This window comes from Nelumbo nucifera, chromosome 1, assembly GCF_055504915.1.
Source record: "Nelumbo nucifera cultivar China Antique chromosome 1, China Antique-T2T, whole genome shotgun sequence".
NCBI classification, from domain to species: domain Eukaryota; kingdom Viridiplantae; phylum Streptophyta; class Magnoliopsida; order Proteales; family Nelumbonaceae; genus Nelumbo; species Nelumbo nucifera.
In genome coordinates, this window is record NC_142649.1 from 189,129,416 (window position 1) to 189,157,193 (window position 27,778).

The window sequence follows — 27,778 nt, forward strand, 5'->3', positions numbered from 1 at the left end:
CTAGGGGTGTCAATGTTCCGGTTGGACCCATTCAAATTAAAATCAATTTGAGTGAGTTGGATGGACCAATAAGACATATTAAATTAGACCAATCTAGACTTAATGGTCCAAAGTATTGATTGGATTGGATTGGACTGGACCTGGTCCATCTGTAATAGATTTATATTGGACTGGGTTGGATTGAACCAATATCCAGTCAATTTACAAGTAAATAAATAAATAAAGTAGAGGGATGAATAGACCAGATTTGAGGTTAGACCTAAGATAAATGAAAATCAATTTGAACAGATTGAATGGTCCAGACATTGAATTTGACTAGCCTAGAATGGTCCATAATATTTACCGGATTGGATTGGACCAAAATAATGGACTTATATTAGAACGGATTGGGTTGGGCTAATGTCCAATCCATTGACAGCCCTACTCACATCCTAATATGTCAGCCAGCATAGGTGCACTAATAAGAAGAAGGGTTCTAAAATCAAGATTTTAAAAGGCTAAAGGCGGAGGCGAGGTGGTTGGGTGTTAAAGGGGCAAGGCATAAGCCTTGAGGCGGTTAACTCAAATTAAAAACTTAAAAATTATGAAATTTTGTATAATTATTTATGACTATGAATGGTTCAACACTTGTTGACTTAATGTGACTTAATTGCATTTGAACATGTAATGATGTAAATCAGTTTATGGCAAACAGATTTATAGTTCATTTTCACAGTTTAATATTTAGTTTAGTAAATATTTTAGTACAGCTTTATGATTCATAGGTAATTGGAATAACAAATATGTAGTCTGAAACCATTCATTCAATTCAGCCAATTTGAAAAAATAAAACGAAAAATTCAGAGGAGGAGGATGGGAGCCTGCCACAAATTTGCCTGTAAAAGAATTAAAGAAAACAACACAACAGCACCTTTGAGTCTTTGACCCCACAATTCTTCTGCCCACCTACCTGATAGTTTGTGACAAAATAATAATAAGAAGAAGAAGAAGAAGAAGAAAAAAATGAAAACTGAAAAGGAAGAGGAAGAGGGGAACCTGTACGCACGATTACCCCGACTTACATAGTTTGAGACAAAAAGAAGAGAAAACTGAAAACTGAAAAGGAAGAGGAGGAGGGGAACCCCGAATCTCTATGCACGATTCCAGAACTTAGAAGAAGAAGAAGAAGAAGAAAGCTTAGGCCACCTACATGGCACCTTCTACTTTAGTATATATATAGAATGTTCAAAGTATCGATATAGGCCGATATGCCGGTACTATATCAGTGTTTTTTTTATATTTCATTTATTTATTTTTTAAACCAGTTCCGAGGGATCAGTTTAAGTCCCAGCTACCCTTTGAACCATGGTCTGACTCAATACAACCCCTGTAAGGGTGTATCGGGAAGCCACTGACATGATATATGTCAATACTTTGAACCTTGTATATATAGATTATATTTTGTATACTACTTTTAATATTTTTTTTTTGCAATACAAAAATAACAATAATTAATTTCAGCTAGGGTTGTTCATCAGACCAATGAAATTGGCCAACCTGACCCAACTTGACCCAAGTTGGATTTCCAATCAGCTTTTGTTCAACAATTTCCCAACCAGATCAGGTTGGATCAGTTTCCGTTTGGCTATTTGAAAACTGATCTAACTTGATAATAGATATATATTAATATTTTATATTTTAAATATATTTTTTAATATAGAAAAGTGGGAAAATTCTCATATTCCTTAGGATAAAATTTCTTATATCATTAATTTAATTTTTAAATAATACCAATATATTTTTTTTTAATTTAAAACTAACCGACCAAATTGAAAATTGACCCAAACCAATGCAACCCGAGTTGGTCAGATTTCTTTAATGGTTAGTCATTTTTGGGTGACCAAATCTCCAACTTGACCAAGCTGATTTGGTTGGCCAAACAACCTGCAACCAAACCAAACCAGCCCATGAACACTCCTAATTTCAGCTAAATTAATAGTCTAATCTCAAATAAATAACAATAGTTTAATCTCCAATAATTACTGAAATTTATAGAAAAAATATTGTTCAAAATAAATTTATAAAGAAAATACAATAAAGAACTAATAAAAATATAATAAATACAATAATTAAAAAAATACAAAAAAATATATTAAATTACTTAATAAATAAGGTAATCTCAAATAATAGTTTAATATCTATTAAATATTAAACAATAAATTATAAAAAAATACATAATTACAAAAACTTATAAAAAATACAATAAGTACAATAAATTAAATTTAAAAAGTTAAATAGCAATAGTTTTGATCTTAAATAATTATTGGTTTTTTTAAATAACCAAACAAAAGTAGATTTATATATAATTATCAGAAATATATTTATCACAAAAATAAATAATTACTAAAAATAAAATAAATATTAATTTTAGTAAATATAAATATACAATAAATATGGATTAAAATTTTGAAATATTATTAAAAATATTAATGATTTTGAAAGTTATTTTCTAGTATTATTAATTGATATAAGTGAAATCAGTTTACAATATTATTTAATCATTTAAATAATATTATTATTTAAAATTTTAAAATATTAACTATTTATTTAATTTAATAATTTTAAAATTATAATTTATACTATTATTACATAATTTCGTTATTAATTTTGTAAAATACACAATTATTATTAATTTTAGTGTAATGAAATCTATTATAATTATTTTTCTAATTTTAAGATTTTTTTTAATTTATTACATAATTTGTTATGTTAACTATTCAAAATTTAGTTTTGTTAAATGTGTCGTTATTTAAAATATTTAATTATTTAAATATTTAAATCATATTTAAAATATTTAAACTTTTTTGTTATTTAAATTTTATTTATTTTAAAGCTAATAAATAATGTTAAATATTTTGTTATATAATTATTTAGCTATTTTTAATATTTTGTTATTTAAGATATTTAGTTATTGAAATATTTAAATAATATTATTTTTTAGTGTTAAATCTTTAACATTTGAATGACATTTAAATTTAATAATATGTAAAATTATAATTTATAGGGTAAAAGACTTAAACGTCCCCTAATGTTTTATAAATGTTGAAACCTCTCTTTTTTCAAATTGGACCAAGTCCTCCCTTGTCAAAGTTATGTCTAATGGAATTATTTAAAGTCTCTATTACCCTTGTTAAATCTTTAAATTTTCAAAATAATGGAATCCACTAAACGGCACATTCAAACAAGATAACAGAGAGAAACCGTGCCCACTATTCACTACATGATAGTGAATGGACCTCACTTCAAATGGATTTGGATCTTAGAGAAAAGATTCCCAAATAAATCCAAAATCAAAGGATTTTCAAGACTATTAAATTTCTCTAAAATTTTGATATGTCATTGCTTCTCCTGAGATTTCATTTTCTTCCATTGCGCATCATGGCATTACTCTTTAATTGATGCAACATTGTGGAGGAAGAGTTCCTCTCCTATATCTCGACTCTCTCTATTTGATATCAATTTCATTTTTTCTAATGATCTCCTCTCTCTCTCTCTCTCTGAGTGGGCACTCACAATTTATACAGATCTTTACAGATTATTAATGGAGGGGAGGTCTTTGTTCGATGACATCAGCCACTAGGGGAGGTTTTAGTCCAATTTGAAAAATGAGGGAAAGTTTCAGTAATTACAATAAATATGAAGGGACGTTTAAGTCTTTTATCTAATTTATATTGTCATTATATAATTTTGTGAGGAATTTTGTAAAAATATAAAATTATTAATAATATAAATATTATTAAATCTATAATAATTATTTTTTAAGTTTTTAATAAATATTTTAAAATTATTATATAATTTCATTATAATATTTAAATAATTCTTAAATTTATTAATTCAAACTTTCTTTATAGATAGATATACATAAAAAATGGAGGAAAGGATAAATAAGAATGTTAATTAAATATATATAAAGAGAGATGACTCAACAAATGGCTACTTGTTCTGCCCATCATAGGGGCCGACTACTCCTTCAGCCCAAGGGTGAATCCCACCAGCCCATCAACAAATAGAATCCCCGCCATGTTGAGCTTCATTTAAATCGGCACATTTCAAAAGATTTAATTAAGATTGATTAACAAATCAGTCAGCCTAGTGGGGCCCAACTGAATACCAATTTTAGATTAAGATCCCTAAAAAGAAAAATACGGTTTGCTAATTTAGCCGAATATAGAAGATCCTTTAAACCTTTGCCAAGTAGCCGATTCTCTCACCAATCAATCTTAATTGCATTAAACCCAAAATCGGTGGACGGAATCTGCTAATGGCCATCTACAGCTAATTTTGTGGGACCTCCAAATTAAATGTCTAATTTTTAATGAAGATATGGGCAAAGTCAATTCACTATAAAAGGGGATGGGGGGGTTTACTCTCTTCCTCCGGCAGCTCTCTCCCTTCGGCTCCTCAAACCTTTTCTCTTGATTCCCCTTCTTTTGACAAAAAAAAGGAAGGGAATGCTGCACCAAAACCAAGGTTACAGCCCTCAAAACTGTTGCAACTAAAATCTTTTAACAATCGAAGAAACATTTTTTTGTTCCCCCTTTTTGGGGCTTCTGCACCCATTCGGCTCCTCCTTTCATCACCCGTCCAAAGTTTTCATTTTTTCTTTTTTTTTGTCTTTTCTTATTGCAAGAAGAAATAGTAAGGATTCTGGTTCTATAATAATTAGAAGCTTCGAAATTGCTGCAACTCCGTGCTACATCGATTGAAGAACTTTGGTCTTTAAACCATTGAAGATCTTTCTTTCAAATTATTACAATCAAAGAGGGTTTTCGTTGAACCCTTGAAGCCAAGAAGACCTCCCCCAGTCTGCTACATTCAAAGAGCCTTTTACAATTGAGGACATTCTTTTTGTCCATTTGTGTTCCAATCATTGATTGACCATGAGGGAAATTTTTCCACTTGTTACTTGCTTCTCGTAATTGCAAGTTCCAATCACGGTTTTGGATTTTGTCCAAGACAAAGAGAATCAAAGGGTTTTCTTTGTCAAGAAAAAGAGAGTTTATATCCCATTTAAATTTCTGCAAAGAAAAAAAACAAAAATTAAATTTCTTTGAATTTGTCCGCAGTAATTTTGTGCTCCAAATTTACACATGAAATTTGTGTTGACAAGGAATTAGAGATAATTTAGGAGATAAATAGAAAATAGAGATAATTTAGGAGAAAGTGGGGGATAGTGATTAGACCTGTTCATGGGCCGGTTCGAGCCGGGCTTTGTATATGTATCAACAAAATACACTCGGGCCCAAGCCCGAGCCTAGCCCGACCATCAGGCCTAAGTCTTGAGCCCTAGCCCGACCCTCATATAAAGCCCGAAGCCCGAGCCCAGCCAAAAATTTGAAAACAGAAATTTTTTCTTTTTTTATTCAATAAAAAAGTGTTTTATTTATATTAAAAACCTTCAAAACTCAAAAATAATAAACATCTCACTATTACTTGGAAAAAAAGAGAAGAAGAACAAAGAAAAATATTGTATATATATATATATTATTTAATATATTGTATCAAGTCGGATTCGAGCTCGGGCTCAGGTTGGGCTTTTTTGAGAAAGCCCAAGCCCGAGCCCACAGGCCTAAAATTATGACTAAGCCCGACTTAATAACGGACCAGACTGGGCCAGCCCGTCGGGCTACTCGGCCCATTAACAGGTCTAATAGTGATGCCACTTAGTTGTTAGAGATAATTTAGCCTATATTGTTTCCTTATCCGAGGAAGGAGAGGCATGGTGGTGTGGACAACATCTATCTATCTATCTATCTATCTAGAAAGATGGTTCACGTCACCATGCCTCTCCTTGCTCCATTACCCCCACCCAGCATTCTCCTTGACTCTCCCTCCTCTCCCCTTCCCACCACTCATATTAAGCCAACTCTAATCAGCTACCTCAATATATTTTACCTAAAATCTCTCTCTCTCTCTCTCTCTCTCTATCTATCTATCTATATATATATATTGGATCCATTTAATATTTTACCTAAAATCTCTCTCTCTCTCTCTCTCTCTCTCTATCTATCTATATATATATATTGGATCCATTTAACTAAAGTGATGTAGTTTATTGGATCGGGTATGGTTTGGTTTTCATTAATCCGACCCAGTTACAACTCATTTACTTTGAATGGTGTATTACCTATTGTTTATAATTACAAATTTTATTTTATTTTATTATAACTCATACCAAAATAAATTAATTATTTTTGTGATTAACTAAAAATTCCCAAACAATATTACTATATTTTAATAATTAATAATTTTCATTTTAGTAATATTTTTTGGATTAATTACTAATATTGTCGATAATTTACTAATAGTTTACCAAATTTAATTAATTCTTTTCAAGATTAATTAAAAAAATACCAAACTTCACTTAAAATCTATTATTTATATCCATAATTTATTAAAATTTTCCAAAATTTAATACCAAAATATATTACTGCTTTTAGTAATTAATATTAGTGATAAATATTAACTATTTTTGTGAATAATTAAAAAATACCATAAAATATTACTATTTTTAGTAATTAATACTACTATTAATAACTACAGATTGAAATTAGTGCTATTAACTACAGGGGGGACTTTGTGATGCACGAGTTTTGTTAAAAGAATTTGAGGCAAAAGTAGCTAGGGGTGTACCTTGGGTTGGGTGGGGCTAACTCGAGCCTGACCTAGTTCAACTCAAGCTTTTGCATAAATTGGACTTGAGTTTTTGAACGTCAAGCTGGGTTAATTTAGGCCGAAAAACTTAAGGCTAAACCAAACTCAAGTTGGATTTGAGTTGAGGCCTTGGGTACTTTAAACTCGGCCCAACCCAATTTTATTAATATGTTCTACCTGGAAATTGTACTATAAAGCTCAATACACCCAAGCTCAAGTCCAATCCAAGATGTTAGGTTAAGCTTGGTTTGGGCCTAAATTAGTAAACACAGGCCTAGGTTAGTAAATTATTAGTAATTATTATCATTCTATTTTTGTTATATATTAATAAATTATCAATAATTATTGAAAATCTCAAATTCAAATTAATTATAAAGATTATTTTACTAAAAATAATATTATATACATAAACAATATTTGAATTCCATCATCCCATTAGTAAATGGATTACGTTTTTAATTCCAATTAAGATTTAAAGAATATCTAAATCTGATGTACATGCATTGGATTCTCCTTCCAATAATATAGCAATTATAAAATAATAATAACTGTTTTTATATTTCAACCCAATAATTTTCTTTTCCTCCTGTGCCTTCTCCTTTCCAAAAAAAAAAAGGAACATTTCAGATTCTCCTCCCTCACAAATTTTCATATATTTATACAGTTAGGAATAGTGATATATGAAAGAATTTGGCACAATACAAGGCATGCAATATATCATTAATAGGGTTTTAAAAAATAAATAAAAATTTCTTAGGTAAGGTGCAATTATCAGTGGTTGTCAATTTCTGATCCAATGAGTCTGTAGGTTTATCGTTGGCCCCAATAATTTTCTTTTCCTGCTTCCATGCTCCAACAAATGCGATATGCGATGTTACCCCCAAAATGAAAAGAGCCACGAGTCTAATTATCACCAACTATAAATAATTATGTCGTACAAGTATTTGATTTGACGTTATGATTGCATTGATAAAGATAGTTTTATCCTTTTTTCCACATGAGAAAAATTTGAAATCCTCGACAGCATGATCATGACAACACCTTTACTTCATAAGAATGCTAAATGTCGATATCTTCCTAGGCCTCACGTCAAATACGGTCATCCCAAATTTTATTTCATTTGTTTTGCGCATAAAATTCAAGGGTCGTTTATTAAATACCCCTTTTATGAATTTATTAAAATTATCTTATAGTTATGTTTTATTGAGACATTTCCTATAATTTACAATCAATTTAATTAAATTGACCTTCTATTTGAAAAATGACAATTTTAACCTAACGTTCATTCAAATAAATGTAATCAAAAGAAAAAAATAAAATATCTTTTTTTTGCCTCTATTAAGACATGAGCAACTCTTCTATTTTGATTTATTTGATCATATTTTTTATATATGAAAAAGTGTTGGAAGTACTTGTGAAATAAACAACACAACATGACAACAACACATAGCTAGGCTCATGCCCTTTAAACATTTTGTACTCAGTTTAGATGATCATGTTAATATTTTTCAGATGACATAACAAATGGTTATAAATAAAAGGTCGATTAAATAAATAGGTTACAGACTATAGGGGATAGTTTAGTAAAATGAAAACTATAGAATAGGTTTAAGTAAATTTGTGAAATATAGAAGGTGGTCTAATAGTAACTTACTCAAAATTTAAACCACACAAGAGCTCTCCCTGTCATTAATTTGTCATGTTCATCACCATATATGTACTGACCCACCTGAAGAAGTGAGGTCCAATCTCACAATGTTTTCAGCATGTATTGAGAACATCTTTCATACTTGATTTTATCACTCATGGGAATATATATTCTCAATTACAGGGTTGAGATGTGCTGTGAGTTTGGTGTGAAGTGCGCTCTATAAGGAGCAAATCCAAATGGACCAAATCCAACTTCATTACATCAACAGGTCTAATGACCACTAGTTAGAAATCAAGGAGTTCCACTGTTATAAGTTACGTAAAAGCACAGAAAATCTACTAGTGTTAGTTCTAATTTCAATTTGTTTTTTTTTTTATCTTTTTTACTTATTTTAGCTTCAAAAAGGGAAAGACAACCTAGGAAATTAACAAAGTATAGTGTTTGGATTTGCCGTTCAATCCTCAAATAAAAAGAAAAGAGTAACATGAAGAATTACTTTTTTTTTTTCCACAACCTTTCCACTCTGGTAGTAGCCGTGAAATGATGGGGTGGACAAGTATGTTGGGTCTGTTGGTTAGAAAGTGATGGAGAATGGCAATGCGATGTAGGGTTGTGGCCATATATTTATTGTCTCGTATGAGGTTATTCTGAAATGGAAAAAGGTGGTAAACCTTTCGGTCACACAAAGAGCCAATAAACACAGAGAATGAAGCAGTAGGACTCCTTATTAAATATAATGGAATGAATCAATGAATCCACTAAGCATAGGCTGACGAGTGACACGCTGCCAAACCTGTTGCTTGGTGAATGGTGAGGGCCCAAAGCCAAGAATGGCGAAGTGGGTGAGTTGAGTCAGTAGTAGTAGATTCGGGTGATGTGATTGGGTAGTGATTGCTGGGTTTATTATATATTTTGTTGATTGTGTTTCTTGCATATGTATATTTAGTAGACGGAGCCATGGATTGGGGAATCATATGATCTTCTAGCTTGTTACTTACCGCCTACTCGCCTAGCTAGTGCTATCAACTCAGTACTGTCCAATTTTCTTTTAGATATTTACTTATTTTCATGCCTGTTTAATTAGTTCATTTGGAGTTAGAATCAGAATCAATCCAAATTTTTTAAGTTTTGTATTATTTTATGGGATAATAGTATAAAAGAGCAATTTTTGGGGTTTAATATCAATAAAAGTAATATTTAAAAAAAAATCAAAAATAGGTTAATTTTTTAAAAATAATATCAATAAAGGGCAAAAATACTGTTCATCATCTTCTTCTTGCCATTTGTTCACAGTACCGCCACCCACTGCCGCCGCCCTAGTCCGCATATAAATCTGAAAAAAGAACATGGGATTCTTGGTTAATGGGAACCAAAATCCCATTGATCCACTTTCCCTCTCTCAAAATCCGAAAAAAGAACGCCCCTTTAGTGTTAAGTGCATGTATTTTACATCTGTGTAATTAAAAGTAAAAATAAATTAAGAATGTATATTTTCAAATTTAACTTTTATAACCTGCATTAAAAACAAACATTTCCTATATCGTAAACATGACCGCAAGTTTTGAAATATTATATAAAAATGTATAAAACCTATATTACAAAAGATGGACCAATGCTATTGAAATCTATTTCCACAAGCCAAACGGAGCCTAAAAAATATGAGCCAACCATAAAGCAAAACAATCATAATTAACATTTTTCAAGTAATTATAATTTGCTGCCAGGTATAGATATATGTATGGTTACAGGCTAATTATCAACATATGATATTTCTAAATCTTATATTTATACTTTATATATTTGTATTTGTACCCTTATCAAATTGAATTTGTAAATGTCTCAATGCACCGCTGCAAATTTTGTGAACTCCAGCATTTGTGGGTATTAAAGTGTAGCAGAGATAATAATTGTAGGAAATCATAAAGCAAAAAAGCGATGTTATAGTCTGACAAAATGCTTCATCATTGAACCATTATCTGCCTAGCTGCAGGTTCAAGACCCACAATACGGGAGAAGCGCTATTTAGTTGAAAGGCCGGACAGAAGGCAGTACAACCATGAAACAAACAGGAATTGGGATTTGCTCCCCACACTGATTTCAGTCATATCTCATATCTTTAACTGTGTGTTGGGAATATCTCCCAACGATATGGGAGATGTTTCCAATGCATACTAAATGTTTATGTTGGGTGCCTGTAGGCTATGCTGTGACACATCTGTCCCCCACAGAATGCATTCCAACAACGTTTGGCAGTACATATATTAGTAACATCTTCCAATGACAAGTAGGAAAGACATAGAAAGTTTTTGAGGCACATTCTGTGGGGGATAGATATCAACTCCAATAACAATATACAAGTACGTGAGAAAACAAAAAGAAAAAGTAATCAGTGTCCAAAAACAGAGATAATAACCTAAAGGGGGTAAAAGAAGAAACGGTCCACGTATCTTTCAAGTGTATCACAAAGTAAATATTTTCTTTTTCGGCTTTTTCTATCGCAAGCGGCCAAGTTTCAGCGCGACAGCACTTGCTATTTATTCCGTCCTGTATGACAGAACCTCCTTTTTCTCTTCGTAGCCCTCCTCCATTACGACTTTCCAACTTCCGCATTCGTTTAATCAATTATTCATCTACGCTACTCAATAACGTCAACGAAATTCAGACAATGATGGAGTTTGTGTCGACATGTTGGAAACAGAAAACGGCACCGAACAATAATTTGCAGGTCCCACCATATTTCCTTTCCTCATTGAAATAGAATAGTTGATGGCAAAACTAAAACCTTCTCCTCCCTTCGAACAAACTGTTATATCAAATGAACCACGTGAAATTTTAACTACACATCCTTATTCCTTACTTTTTAATGTCAATACTGGACTTAGCTTCATATGTAGGGTAGCTATATACATTAAATCATAAATAATTTTTTGAAGTGGTTATCTTTCCATTTGGAGTAAATTTTGGGGTTAAAAGAAAAAAAAAATTCTTTTAGAATTCAATGTATTTTCATATCTTTGTTTTATATCAACACCCTGATTTAGAAATGGGGATTCATGTGATGCACATGACATCCATCCATCAGACTGATATCCAGTGAACAGAATATAAAAAATATATAAGCAAGCACTTTGGGTGTTTTTAACCTAATTTCATCACCAACAAAGAGGGATTTGGTTTGATTTTTCAAAAGTTTTACAGAATATTCTTTTTTATTTCTATTTAATTTATTTTTAATAATGAAGGAAATTGCAAAATATGCCGATGTGTGGACTTAACATGCACCCTTATTGTCCCCACTCCATGAGTCCCTTTAATGTGTAATATTTAGGGCCCATTTTAATTTGGAGATGATTTGAAGGTTCAGCTAAGCTGGTTTAACTCTTTTAATTAAAGCGCTCTAGAAAAACCATTCAAAGAACTGAAGCGGACAGTCCTTCACTGATTCACAGCTGAGCTGGTCTAACTGCTTTTTGCTCACCTTTGAATGCCAAAAGCTGCTTTGCTTCAGTCCACCCAAACAAGCATGCAATCCTAGAAAAAAAAATGAGAATACACATATCTATTTGATTTTAATGGCTTAGGGATGGAAAATCAGAAGGAATGCTATTTTCCTATAATTAATAATCACTTTTTGAAAATTGTTTGTTTTTCACAATAATTTTGTATGCAAACAAACAATAACAAATTTTAAGAAATCATTCATTTTCTTTTATTTTAGGGAAAATTCCCAATAGGTACCCCGTACTTTAGGCTGAATTCCAATTTAGTACCCGAACTTTAAAACGTGACAATCTAGTACCCGAATTTTCATTTTGCGACAATCTAGCACCTGGCACTAATTAGCCGCTAAGTGGCATGCAAAAAGACAAAAATACCCTTTAAGTGTCATCTAATTTTCTTTTTCAACCATCCTGTAAAACCAGACCGGCAGTGCCGCTTATTCATCTCTCGTATCTCCTCACTCTTTCCTCCTCTCCACCCCTCTAATTTGCTAGTCTAAGAATGCTGCCATGGCTATCGTTGTCCCAACAGTAGGAGCTGTTAATAGTGGATGGTTGAGACTTCGAATGACAGATGAGAATACTTGGCAAACCTTTGTAATGTTCAGAATATCATCCACCACCTGAAACAGCAAACCAGTGCACCTAGCATACCTTCTCACCCTCTCCATCTCGGCCATGCTTCCTCCGTCCATGATCATTCCACAGATGGTCAAAGCTTCAAGCAGCTTTGCAAACTTGTGGGATATGAATGTACTCCAATTCCTTTAGATCCACTACTTGTTGTTCCTCATAGGCAATGTCAACAATTTGGCCTGCCACAAGTCCATCAGACCCAATTGCTGCACCTAGCTAGGCCACTACCTGGATGACAAGCTCCGGCGACACATTGATGGTCCTAGCTGCGACATGTTCAAAGGCAAGGGAAAGCAGTGCATCCCCGGCCAGAACAGCTATGGCTTCCCCAAAATCCTTATGGTTGGTGGGCTTGCCTCGTTTCAGATCATCATTGTCCATGCAAGGGAGGTCATCGTGTATGAGTGACATGGTATGAATCATCTCAACTGCACACGCCACGGGAAGAGCCAACGACTCTGTTAGTATTTGTCAATTTAAAAAAAAAATATTTATTGGATTGACAGTTGATACATATAGGTCTATGAGAGTGTTTTGTAAGTTGGAGATAAAACTCCTATTTGGAGTGGGATTCTAAGTATGGTAGGATTGGATTGAGATTAGTTTGATGGGAAACTAATCTCAATCAATGATAAGAATTGTTAGAGTCCTAGTCGCCTCTGGATGGGGGTTAAAAAAACCACATAGTGGTTCTGGACCCATCACTATCGGCCTCAAGATCCAGAGAGACCAATAAACTCAAAGAGCTGATAAAGAAAGAAACACAACACAAACATTCAACAACAAAGGCCGGATCTCATAGTGGAATGAGCTTAAAATCTTGCAATTGGTATCAGAGCTAAGTTCATCATTTGATGAACGACTTGGCCGAAATTTGGTTAAATGTTAGTTATTAACAAAATTTCAATTTGTCTCTAGTTGATATGTCTGAATCGTCTTTATTAGATTTGACTATTCGTTTCCGATTGATTCGTCTTGAAAAAGTTTTGGGTAATTGTTTGGATGTCTCCATCTGATTCATCTCCAAAATCCAATTGCTTTAACGTCTTGGGTTGTTTAAACACTCGTCGGTTTTCTCACTTTGGGATTATAATTGGAAGAGCTATATTACAGCCGATTAGGTTTTTCAATCGGCTATTCTTCCTTGACCCTTATAATAACTAATGGGTATTAATCAATGATTGCAGCTGCTAATTTTCTTTAACTATGTGTTTATTTTACTTGGTATAAAGGGTCTTTCCCCATCAAATAATTAATGATTGCTGGCTGCTATTTGTTTATTTTGACTTGGCATAAAGGGGTTTTTTTCCATCAAAGAAAAGGGTTTAAAATAAAAAAGGGAAAGGCGATATTTTAACTCATCACCATCAATTACTTCTTTTTACCCTTGGATTAGGTTTAAGTATTCAGAAGTTCAAAAATAATTTCTAAAGGATATGTTCTCAGTAACACCCTTGGATTTTGTTAGCTTGTTCAAATATTATAAGAGAACTATATCAAATCAAAACTTGTTTTCCATCTTGTTAACCTGTTCAACGATTTAGACCCAACTAACTCTATCTCCATTCCTATTGGTTTATTTGAAATATTATTTGTTCTATATTTTATTCCCTTTTGTTTGTATTGAATTTTATTTCCTTATTAAGATTAATTATTTGATGCGTTCGTTGGTAATATATTTCTGTTTTATATGCTTAAATGCAAGGTATACATTTAGACTGCATCATTGATTGAAACTTGGGGACATTTAGTAAATAGATGGTACCAAAGTGCTTAAAATTTATAAAATGATAACCAAGAGTTCAATCCTTTATTTGTTATTTTAAGAACCTTGAGATAGGTTGTGATTGCCATTCTTTCTTTAACCTTATTATAGTAGTCCAAAGGTGACACTTAGCATTATGATAAAGATGGAATGAGATAAGGGAGGAAAGTATATGGTGTGTAAGTGAACTTCTTAATCCCAAAGGAGTAAGAGGAGATCATATACATTCATATATGGAACTTGCTTTGTTTGAGCAATGTTTATTCATTGAGAATGATGATGTGGCTATTTATCTCAACCCAAAAGAGGGGGTAGATGAGTCCTAAACATCTACGGTGATATACTGTCTCCATGCTAGTCATTAGACATTCCCTATATTAGACAGTGTATGCCCTTAGCTCCAATCAGAATGATGTACATTATGAAAATTTATTGTAAATGAATAAAGTACCTATTTGATTCATGTTATTGTGGTGTGTTTCTGTGTAATACCCTTAAACTGGATACATATGAGACTCATGTTAATTTAGAATCTTCACAGTCGTTGGATAGATTTATCTTGCCAAGGCTGATACTGATGTGCCGCCAAGTTGGTCGGGGTGGCTTGTTTCAGCTGCTAGGGTGAGACCTGAGGTACATGCAGCGTGGGTTTTCTTGAAACCCTGAACCAGACCAGAATTCCAGTATTGCCCTGGACCTTGGAGATAGATGGGCAAAACTGGAATGTTACACCTGACCCCTAGACTCAATTATAATACTACACTAGGTGTCGGATTGGACTGTCTTTGATAAGCCAATCAGGGAAATCCTTAGAGGGGGTCAAAACCTGGGTATGTTGGGACAGTCCGAGAATTCATCTGAGTGGGTGAACATAGTGACAGGATCAGCCCCTTTGTCGGACAAAGTGAATGATCGGGGATGCACTCTCTCTGATGGAAACCAAAGCTGCCGGTAGCCGATTTCAATCATTGAAATTTGTTTTGCAAAATATATTTATATAGAGATACACATATATATATTACGGTTTCAAAATGTTTTAATTCTCAAGATTCATGTGAGTAGAGAGTGCAGCACTGTTCCTTGCAGCCGAGGGAGAGGTCATCTCTTGTCGGGCAGTGTTTGATCATTATGTGCTGAGAGGTTAAGTGTAAGACCATTGAGGATAATACCTAATGGGCTAATCTTGCATCTGACCACAGTCCTTGGGTTTTTATAAGGTAGCTTGACCCAAGGACCACTTAGTGTAAGTGTTGGGCCCATTAAGAGCCCATGGTGATGGGCTTAGGGGTTCACTGTTTCCTACAGTGAATTCGGCCAGGCCTTGTAACAGAGGATAGGCTAAACCCATGTGACTGATGTGTAGATCAATGTTTGGGTCCCACGCCATACAAGGATACCCAATTGGGCAATAGTTTGGAGGTTATGTGAGCATATGGACTTAATGGGCCTAAATCCCAATTCGAACTAGTATAATATGATTATTTAAAGAGGGGTGGTTCTAGGATTTAGATCAGCAGATAGGATAGAGAGTTATCCCTATCCACTCAGAGAGTCTAGATCTAAATAAAGATTTGGACTAGGAAACTCCTAATAAGATTAGGAGGGTTGATCTTTATCTGTAGATAAGATAAGGGTTTATCCTTATCTCTTAAAGAGGGTCCAGATCCAAATAAGATTTGGATTAGGAAACTCCTAATGGGATTAGGAGAAGCTCTCTTTAAGGCTATAAATAGAGGAGGAGGGCAAACCCTACTGCATACAATCATATTACAGATTCAAGAGAGAGGACAACTCCAATTAGACTGACGCCATCTTCTGCTCTTGCCTCCCTCTATTGCTGTCGCCATAGCCAGTTCGATCTTCACTTGTAGGAGCGATCAAGAAGCGTTCTTGATATCAGTTTTTGGTGAAAAACTAATCTGAAGTCGTGCTCACTCACCCTCCATCGAATTCTTGCTGAAGAGTTCGGTTCTTGCTGAAGAACCACCTGCTGATTCTACTCCACCCTATGCTGTGTTATCTTCAGTGGGAGCAGTCTTTGGCGTTTTCCTTGGGTGTGAACACCTTCATTGGGAGTTACTGTTACTCCGTATCAGGTACATCCCTCTCCTACCTTTTGGTTTCAGATCTAATCTGGTTTAGGTTCAAGATTGATCCTTGAAAATGTAGTTTTCTAAAACAGGGAATGTGATTGCCACATGGGATACAGAGAAATTTTTGAATTTTTGCCCAACCTTCTTGCAAGGTTCGGCTGTCCATATGATGGATCTCTCATCCCTTTACCCTATTGTATGTGATGCAAGATGTATGGACTTTAGATATAAATATACTCCTTGACATCATGATTGCTTAGTTTTTTTTTTTTTAAATAACGATTAGTTTGATGGTTTAAAATTGCAGTTGATGTGAACACCTTTGTTAGACCTAATTGGCCTTACCCTATTGAGCTTCTCACCAATAATAATTATAAGAGATGGAGAGGCCAATTGGAATCCTATTTAGGAATCCAAGAAATAGACTTTTGTCTCACCCAACTTGAGCCATCTGAGCTTGCTCCCAATGCTTCTAAGGCACTTAGAACCATATACACCACTTGACAACATAGAGGCATAGTTTGCTGGATCGACCAAAGCCCTCACAATGAACTTGTTCGCACAATTCTTCAATATTAGTTTAGAGCTTAGAATGAATGTTAGAGAGTTCATCTCTAAGATGTTAGGAATTGTTCACCAACTTAGAGATTTGAAGATGAAATTAAGTGATGAATTTTTAGTGTATACTGTCATGTCAAAATTACCAAAATCCTTTGAGACCTTTGTAGTGAACTTTAATACAAGTGCAACAAAATGGACTGTCAATGAGATGATAAATCAATGTGCTCTAGAAGAAGAAAGGCAGAAAATACAGAAAATAGAATCTGCTCATTTCACCTCCTTGGGTCCTAAAAAGAAACCCTTCAAGAAAGGTCCAAAGAAGGACAATGATGAAAAGAATAAATATAAGAAGGGTAAAAAGGTGTCACCCACCAAACAACCTGAACTGAATCCGACTGCCATTGAGCTAGCCACCATTGTGGCTAAGGTTATATGTTACTATTGCAAAATGCCTGGACATTTCATAAGCGATTGTCAAAAGTTGAAACAGAAGAAAAAGAAACAAGGTATTTCTTATGTAACCTCTGAAGTAAATTTTTTAAACACCCCATCTGATGTCTGGGTTGTTGACTCTGGTTGTACGGTTCATGTTGCTAATTGTGTACAGGGGTTCCAGAATCTAAGAAGAATTGATGATGGAGAGGAGATACTAATATATACAAGAGATGCACATAAAGTAAAGGCAACTAGCATAGGAACCTTTAGATTAGTCTTAGATACTGGATATGTTCTAGATTTATTGGATACTTTATTTGTACCCGCTATGAAGAGTAATCTTCTTTCCATTTCTAGGTTAGATACAATTGGATATTCCTTTCATTTTGCTTCTGGTACTTTGTCAATCTTACATGATGCAGACATTATTGGTTCAGGTGTTCTTCATAATGGATTATATCTACTAAATTTGAATAGGTCCAATGCATTTTTCCTTGCTAGAAATTATGTTATGTTGATAAATGAAAATGGTAAAAGAAAAATGCAATGTGATAATTCTTCCCTATTATGGCATAAAAGGTTAGGGCACATTTCTAGGGAGAGATTGGAATGACTTGTCAAAGATAATATCTTGCCTGCGCTAGATTTCAGTGACCTTAATGTTTGCATGGACTATTTGAAAGGAAAAATGACAAGAGAACCCTTTCCTAAGGGTACTAGGTCAAACTCTCTTTTAGAACTGATTCACTCTGATGTATATGGCCCTTTTAGGCATGTTGCACGAGGTGGATGATTACTCAAGATTTGGGTACATATACTTGATGAACACAAGTATGATGCATTAGAAATGTTCAAAATTTATAAAGCTGAAGTTGAAAAGCAACTAGGGAAGCAAATCAAGGCAATAAGATCTGATAGGGGAGGAGAATATGATAGTTTTGATGCTTTTTTTCAAGATCATGGAATTGTTCATCAAACCACAATATTAAGAACTCCGCAACAAAATGGAGTTGCATAAAGGAGAAATAGGACATTAATGGATATGGTGCGTAGTATGATTGCTGAATCAACCTTATCTGAATCCTTTTGGGTAGAAGCACTCAAAATGGTTGCCTACATATTGAATCGAGTACTCACCAAAGCAGCATTGAAAACTCCATTCGAACTTTGGACTGGTAAGAAACCCAGCCTAAATCATCTTCATGTTTGGGGCTGCAAAACAGTGGCTAAGATTAACAAACCTGATTTACCTAAAACTACTAGTAGGGACAATTGTGTGTTCGTAGGGTACCCTGAATGATCTAGGGGTTATCGATTGATTGAATCGTCTAACCTAAGCAATGCAATTTTTGAGTCTAGAGATGTGGAATTTTTAGAGGAGACTTCTACATCACAAGGGAGAGGACAAGTAGAATTCGAAGAACTCTCAAAGTTCATACCTTTATCTGTTGAATCTATTAATCCTCCTGTAATTTCTAGAGAAGAACCTCAGTGCTTTCAAAGAGTGAGGTCTACCATATCAAATGATTTTCTTGTGTATTTATCTGGCTCATATATTGATGATGTTGCAGACCCAAATAGTTTCTCTAAAGCCTTGACTCATAAAAACTCAATCGATTGGATAATGGCAATGCAAGAAGAAATGTGATCCATGGAACAAAAATCTGTATGGGAATTGGTTGACCTCCCTGTAGGTGCAAAGTCCATTGGTTGCAAGTGGGTTTTTAAGATTAAGTGAGGCTCAAGTGGTCAAATTGAGAAACATAAAGCAAGACTCGTAGCCAAGGGCTATACTCAAAAGAAGGGTATTGATTATGATGAGACTTTTTCTCTTGTCTCAAGAAAGGACTCTCTTAGAATATTATTAGCTCTTGTGGCACATTTTGATTATGAATTACATCAAATGGATGTAAAAACAACTTTTTTAAATGGTGATTTAGATGAAATTATTTACATGGACCAACCTGAGGGATTTGTAGCCAAAGGACATGAAAGGCAGGTATGCAAGTTGAACAAATTATTGTATAGACTCAAGCAAGTTTCTAGATAGTGGTATCGTAAATTTCATGGCATTATCCCTGAGTTCGGATTTAAAGAGAACACTTCCGACAATTGCATTTACACCAAGACCAGTGGGAGTATCATTATATTTTTAATTCTATACGTGGATGATATCCTCTTAGCTTCTAATGATCTAGCATTGTTACTTGATACTAAGACCTTTTTGTTTAGGTCCTTTGACATGAAGGATCTTGGAGAAGCTTCATATGTTTTGGTTATTGAAATTCGGTGTAATAGACGTATGAGAATGTTGGGATTATCACAAGGGTATATAAAGAAAGTGCTAGAGAGGTTTGGGATGGCAAATTGTAAATCTGGTGAATCTCCTATTGTAAAAGGAGACAAACTGCATAAGGAGCAATGTCCGCAGAATGATTTAGAACGCAAAGAAATGGAAAACATTCCATATGCCTTTGTTGTTGGTAGTATCATGTATATCATGAATTGCACCCATTCGGATATTTGCTTTGCTACTGGTTTGCTTGGTAGGCTTCAACATAATCCTAGAATGGATCATTGGAAGGCTGCTAAAAAGGTTTTAAGATACTTGCAAAGAACTAAACACTTCATGTTAGTTTTCAGCCAAGTAGACCAATTGGAAATTTTGGAATATGCTGACTCAAATTTTAAAGGTGATCTTGATATTCAAGTGTTCACTTCCGGATATATTTTCACTCTTACCAGTGGTGCTATTTCTTGGAGAAGTCATAAGCAAGAATCTACATCTCTCTCCACAATGGAAGCTGGATATGTCTCATGTTGTGAAGCTGCAAGGCATGCTTCTTGGTTTAAGACTTTCATCATTGATTTGATTGTGGTGGATTCCATTCATAGACCTCTTCAGATTTATTGTGATAACACTACTGCCATACATTTGACTAAAGAGGCACGTCATCATGCAAGATCAAAGCACATAAAGGTCCAATATCATTATGTTAGAAAAAATGTTGTTGAAAAGGAATTAGCAGTCTCTTACAAGTCCATTGAAGACATGCTAGCTGACCCTTTAACTAAGGGTTTACCTATCAAACCCTTCCAATGTCATGTATCCAATATGGGTGTAATAGATGCTAGTGAATTATTTTGATTAGTGGGAGTATTATGTTCATCTTGTTTTGTTTTGACATTGATATCATTTAATGTTCATTAATGATGCTGACTCATTTGATATTTTATAATTTGTTTAGCAATATATATGTGCACATTTGATTTCCCACATGGGAGTTTAATTGTTCATGTAAATTTAATGGCTTGGGAATTCATGGTGACTGGACATCACCTATTAAGCCCTCAGTGGATGAAATGGTTGCTGAAAATAGCATTTTTGACCACATGGTTTGACATCCAAGTGACATGTGTCTGATTAACTAATTGACACATGAAGTTTAGTGACATATTTGGAGATGCCTTTGATGGCTTCCCAAACCACCATTCCCATTTTTGTTTTGGCATGTGGAAGGTATACTTATAGATGCTTTGACCATGGAAATGAGTCACTACTGCATAATAGCGTAGGTCTCTCCTGTTTGGGCATTTGTAAGGATATTGAAAACAAGACTGATTTGATCTTGCACTCTCATAACACATATTTTGTTTTTGGTTTTTTTCTTTATGAGTGGCCACTCGATTTCAAAAAAAAAGTTGTTTCAACCCTAGGAATGTTTTGTTTCAAAACTTTTCCTTTTTCTAAACTGTGACAAATAGTGGGAGATTGTTAGTATTTGTTAATTTAAAAAAAAAAATGTTTATTGAGTTGACAGTTGATACATATGGGTCTATGAGAGTGTTTTGTAAGTTAGAGATAAACTCCTATTTGGAGTGGGATTCTAAGTGTGGTAGGATTGGATTGAGATTAGTTTGATGGGGAAGTAATCTTAATCAGTGATAAGAATTGTTAAGAGTCCTAGTCACCTCTAGATGGGGGTTATAAAAACCACATAGTGGTTCTGGACCCATCACTGTTGGCCACAAGATCCAAAGAGACCAGTGAACTCAAAGAGCTGATAAAGAAAGAAGCACATCACAAGCATTCAACAACAATGGCCGAATCTCGGAGTGGAATGCAAATAGGTATGCATATTTGAATCTGATTTGTTTCAAGTTTGTCAATTGAATGAACTTAAAATCTTGCACTCATCCCTCCCACTAACTTATAGGATGTGATGCACAGGATGGGGCGGATGCGCTTCTCGCCGGCTAGCAATGAATACCTCATGGCCTCATGTATCTTGAGTGGATGTCTCAGAGGAACAACCTCATCCAGAGCCTTGTTCACTCTTTCAGCCTTTGTGGCCATGTATTCCTCAAAATGGAATACCGAGCCTGAGTGGTTCAATGGCATGCTTGGACCATCAAGATGGTAGCTTCCAAACAGAGGAGAATTGCCGACAAAATTCCAATATTTTTTTTAGGTTATGGCGAGTGGAAAATAGCTAAAGTCCAACTAAGAACCGTTTTTATATCTGGCAATGTATTGTACTGAAAAACCAGGTTTATAGAAAATGGTTTTCTAACTGACCCATCCAACTACAGAGTTGTTGGTATTATCTATTATCCTATTCCTATGAGATAAGCCATAAGAGTCTCAAGTTCAACTCTCAAGAGTAAGTGAGCTGTAACAAATATAGACTTTGGACTCGACAACGTCAAGGGACTCAGGGCCGGCTAAAAGCGGCCAAGCCCAACTCCGAAAGTCTGAAGTCTAAACCAAAATAAAGGTAGTGATTAGCGAAAGCTCAAATCAATACAGATGTTCTTCGAATCCTACGGCCGTCTAGTATTGTAGGAAGAACGCACAAGTGTTGACTGTTTTTAGCGACTCACTCGCTTCCTGTTGTTGCTACCGGCGGTACTGTTGTGAGGGTGACTGGGGAGCTGGTAACGGACGTTTCCGTCGTCGTAGTTGGATGGAGGGTGGTACTGGTAGTATATCTGAGCCGTCCCTCAACTGCGTACAGAGAGCTTGGGCTCTGTTTCATTTTCTTAAGAAAGAAGATGATGAAAATGTCTAAGGGTAATTTTGACATTTTCAAAAGTCTAAGGTCACATGATATACATAACTAACAGTTCATTAATGGTAGGTACTAGATTGTCGCAAAATAAAAGTTCAGGTACTAGATTGTCACGTTTTAAAGTTCGGGTATTAAATTAGCGCTCGGCCTAAAGTACAGGATACCTATAAGGAATTTTCCCTTTATTTTATAGGAAAAATCTATGCTATCGGAAAGACATGATACTAGAAGAGCTTTATTTGCTTATTAATTTCTTTTCTATTCCATGGAGTTACACAACAGGGGTAGCCCGTCCATCCCCCAAATCCAAACCCCCTCACCCTGATTCAAGAGATATTCAATCCCAAGTCTCTGCCACAACCAGCCATAGACCTTACCAACTAACCATGATCTTAATTATTAATTAAGCAGAAAGCAAGTTTGTTTATCCACATGAAACATATATTCTTGGCAATAATTATGCATTATTTAGGGAATCCATATCACCTTCCAACAAAATACGTTCCAACACTATACCAATATCATTATTTACGTTCCAATATGAAACGGCAGGTCCCATTTTTATGATGGGTTCTAGTTTCATAATGAGATAATGTGTGGTGTCAAATCAAGTTGGTAGGGTGTTTGAAACTTGTTTTGTTGGTCGGAGATTCTAATTTTTATTTAAGAACTTTAAACAGTGAAGGATCCCAAATATTTGATGAACAAGATAAACATATCCGGCTAAGCTCAATAATAGAAGTTCCATAATTAGCAAAGATTAGGAAACACGTGATGCAACGACAAGATCATAGTTGGGGATAAACAAGCATCAAATCCCATTATATTTAATTATTTACCTGAAAAGAGAATCACATTTTAAAATATTTAAAACACTGCCTATGATTAGGGATGCAAATGGATGGGATTGGATTTGAATCAGGGCATGTTTCATGTTGGATCTGATCCGATCGGATCTGATAGAATTCAATCTGAATTTGAATCCTATCGGATCTTTGGATCTGATTTGATCCAAATTGTTTTCTTTAAAAAATAACAAATTATTGAAAGAAAAAAATAAACTATACCAATTTAAATAAAGAAAAAATAAAAAATACAAGTATTTTTTATTTATTTTTATCATATATATACATGCTTTTTATAAAAAATAAATAATATAACAAATTTATAAAAATATAATATAAACAATATATTTATGAATAAATAAATAGCACATATATATACATATATATATATATATATATATATATATTTATAAATATATAACAATCGGATCGGATCTTATTAGATAGAGAGTTAATCTGAATCCAATCCGATCCGATCCAATCCAAAGATCCAACAAGGGGTGATCCAAATTCAACCAAATAGAATGGGATTGGATCATGATTCGATCCATTTGTTCCCCTACCTATGATGTTAACGTGTCATGTGATATCAAAACTTTTATTGCATTAATATAAAATGCCACACTTCATTAGTTCTCTATTTCTATATCTCCCTTCCGTCAGTAACCAAACAGAAAACATTGACATTTACAAAATTACCCTGAAGCGTCATTTAGTTAATTTATAAAGTACCATATTTGCCCTCAGTCTCCTCCACCGCACCATGCCTGTCTTGTATCTCCAACACCGTCTCAAGAACATTCCCCTCCTGTGCTCTTGCACTGCCCTTTACAGTAGCTCCTCCTCTCCCATTCCTGCCCCACTTGATATAATCTTCTCCATCACCTCTTCCTCCGGGTACTCCCCTGTTACCATGAAATATCGACGACCCACCGTCTCTTTATACTCCACCATCATCCACTGCCTCAACTCCTGGAAGTTCATCAGCTCCTTGAGCTTCTTCTGTAGCCCGATGGTGACCGAAGTCCTTGTGCGGTCCACCGGTGTCCCTTCTCGGTATCCAAAGAGCCTCCTATTGGCAGCGTTGGCGCAGTCCATATCCTCGAGTTGAGACTTTATGCTTCTTACCTTTTAAGCACGATCACGATATCGGCATTGGTTCGTGTGTGCAGGGATTTTAGGGCCTCCGGCTTATGGAGGCACTTGCTCTCTTCGTTGGCTTGCTGCAGTCAGCCAAGGATGTCTCTAATGAAACTAATCTCTTTCACCATCTCGGCCTCCTATGATCTATTTGATTTTGCATCTCCGTCACTACCATCTCTAGGTCGACGTTGCCAACTTCCAGATCTTTCATGGCTTCTTTCTTCAGATCCACATAGTTGAGGAAGGGTTTTGTTATCAAATCATTCATCTTGCTCTGTTTTCTCTATCTCAGTTGAAACGTGGAATCACAGAACTTTGGAAGAAGAAAGCTTCAGCTGCAAGAGTAGATTATGGCTATATGAGATGTTTTTTGATTTAAAGGACCCAATTTTGAAAATAATTTCCTTCCTAGAAGTGAAATCTATATACAAATGACTTACAATAATGCATTTATATAGATGAATGATTTGGAAACCTATATATAGAAAATTCTGGGGCTGAAAATATACAACACACTGTGTACTTTATGATTTGGAAACCCGTGTACAAAAAATTCATGGAAATGAGCCCTCGTTCCCATTAGCTTCCTTGACTGGTAATGGTGGATGGTTGGCTATAGGAACCTCATACGGATGATCAATATCATCTTGTTCCCCACCATAAGTATCTTGCATCACCTTGGAGCTGTCAATGCCAGGCAGCCAGGCCAATGAATGGTGAACATTAGTTAATTCTGTGCTGAAAACAACATCCCATTAGCACAAACAGCTGCTGGTTTGAAGATTTTTTATAAGAAAAATATTCTATATCATTCAACAGGTTCATACCTCCAAAATACATTAAAATTTTATGCTTCAATAAATAGATTTTTTTCTAAGTCAAATTGGGCAATAAACAAGAGAAACATAACTGAACACAAAATTACAAATTCTTGGAAGATTGAAAGAGGAGGAAGAAATCGGCAAATAAAGTTCAGGGAGAAAAGGAAAGAGTTGTGTTCCGTTTGGGTTTGGATAAAAGATTAAAAGAGATGTTGCTTTTCTCCTCTTTAGACGATAGAATTCAGGGATAGGACAGAGAATAAAAGAGCTTGACGGGAGAGGTAAAGAGGATAACAGGTCGGCAGGGGTATTTCAGTAAAAATGTATGCAAACTAATTTGCAAAAGGGTAAAATGGGAATTTGGAACAAAATTAATGTACCGGTCGGACGTTTTCCGTTTGGGTCATAGCTGGAAGGGAGGTTTTTGTTAAATTTTTTAAAAATTCAGGGGAAGTTTTTGCTAAAGTAAAACTATAGGAAAGATTTTTATAATTATAAAAAACGTTAGGGGAGGTTTTTGTATTTTACCCTAATTAATATAACATCAAACTTAACAAGATTAGATTGGCTAGCAAGCAAAAGGACGACAGAGTTTTATTGTGTTGGTATCACTTGTGTATAGTCATGGATCCGCTCGTTGATCATAAATGTATTAATTTCGTTCCTTCTAATCCTTTATGCTCAAGGTTGCATTTGGCTGAAGTACAAATTTCATTTGCATTGACATGATGCATAGACGTGTAAAAGATAAATTAAATTGTGGTTTACTTTTATATAGGGGTGCAAATTCGCGTTGACCTGAGATAGTATTTTGCATTGTTTTGAGTTTGGGCTTTTGGCAAATTTTGATCAAAGTCGAATGCAAGCCTATTAAAGCTGCATCCTATTTTTTTGTACTAGTAAATGTGTATGTACATTTGCATGTGGCAATATGTCTAAGACAAAACTATTTATAATTCATGGGCAGTTTTTAAACGGTTATAACTTATAAGTGGGTAGTTTTTAAACAGTTATGAGTGGGTAGTTTCTGAACAGTTATGAGTGGACAGTTTTTGAAGTGAGAATAAAGGACATATATGCCCTCTTTATGCCCGCTGTGTGCTTAGACAAGAAGGATAAAAAACGTCGAATGAAAAATCCAAAAAATAAAGGAATTCACTCTTTTATAAGTAGTATAGATATAGGAGTAAGAATAAGGTAAGATGAAATTAAGATAATGTAGTCCAGTTGATATTGGAAAGAATTGAAGTTGGAGGAAGGTAGTGCAAATTTTGCACCAGCTTTTAGGATGCCAAATTGCAGTGACAGTGGGTGCATAAGAGCTTGAGAAAAGAGTATATATTTTTGAATTTTATTTACCAAGTCGAAATGCAAATTATAATTACAAACAAAAATAAAACTGAACTGGCCAGAACAAATTTTGCACATAATCAAGATTTGTACTGCAATCACACGCAACTTAAAAACAAAAATAAGGAGCAATCTTCATTTTTTTTCCTTTTACGAGTGCCAAATCACAATTTCGTTCATCTCAGTTCAAAGAATCTTTTTGTACAATGGAGGATAAGAAATCAAGGCACTACTAGGTGCAGCATAATCTTGCAATCTGATGAGCCACCCAATTTCCGAAGGCAAATTTCATAAAACCAACAAACCAAAATTAGAATCCAATCTGTTTCCGGTTGGAATCGGAATCAGAATCAGAATTATCAAAATCTGTTGGAATTGAAATTGGAAAGGCTTGTTTTTATTGTTTATTTGGTTTAAACATGAATCAGAATAGGAATTGAAATTAGTTGAAATGTGTTATGGACACGACTCCCGGCAACATGCTGCGTCGCAACCACAGGCAGCAGCACGCACAGCAGCGCGCCTAGCGGCACGCACTGCCCGGCAGCGCGCTGCGGCATAGGCTGCACGCACCGCCTGGCAGCGAGCCGCTGTACAGTCTGCCAGCCGCACGCCCAGCGGCACGCACCGCCCGGCAGTAGCATGCACCGCACGGCAGCAGCACTCGGCAGCAGCATGCACCACATGGCAGCGGCACGCACCACACGGCAGCAGCACGCACCTCACAGAAGCAACAAGATGAGTCGCACGCGCCAGCGGTAGAGCGGGGCCCACACACCAGCTCATCCGGGTGGGCCCGCACTTATCCGGCCACAGCAGCCCTGCTCGCCAACGCCAGCTGTACCTTTCCCTTATCCCCTATTTTTGTGTTCCCCTTAGAAGTAGGAGTTTGAGTTTCGATAGAAGTTTAAGTTGCGATAAGAGAGGGACTACCTTAGCCGAATACAAGAAGGAAACCCTCCTGTAATTTCCTATTTAAGGAGCTGATTTATTCAATAAAGGTATCAAATTTTCAGTCAAGAAGAGAACAAGGAGAGTTAGGTGATCTCTTGAACAAATCACCCCTCAGTCCGCCACCATAGGGTCAACTCGCAAAGGGAAGGCAAGGAGTTTTCCCAACAAACCGCCCTATGACGAGATCCTACGCCCGGGCCCATAACATTTTGGTATCAGAGCCAAGCATCATGGGCGACATGGAGCAGCTATCGTCCAA

General features: G+C 35.1%; 2 pseudogenes; both read right to left on the minus strand.

Annotated features, from left to right (window-relative positions):
• Positions 1–12,335: 12,335 nt before the first annotated feature.
• Positions 12,336–21,736, minus strand: LOC104596292 (heterodimeric geranylgeranyl pyrophosphate synthase large subunit 1, chloroplastic-like; annotated as a pseudogene).
• A 2,236-nt stretch (positions 21,737–23,972) lies between these two features.
• Positions 23,973–24,662, minus strand: LOC104596293 (syntaxin-111 pseudogene; annotated as a pseudogene).
• Between the last annotated feature and the right edge of the window lie 3,116 nt (positions 24,663–27,778).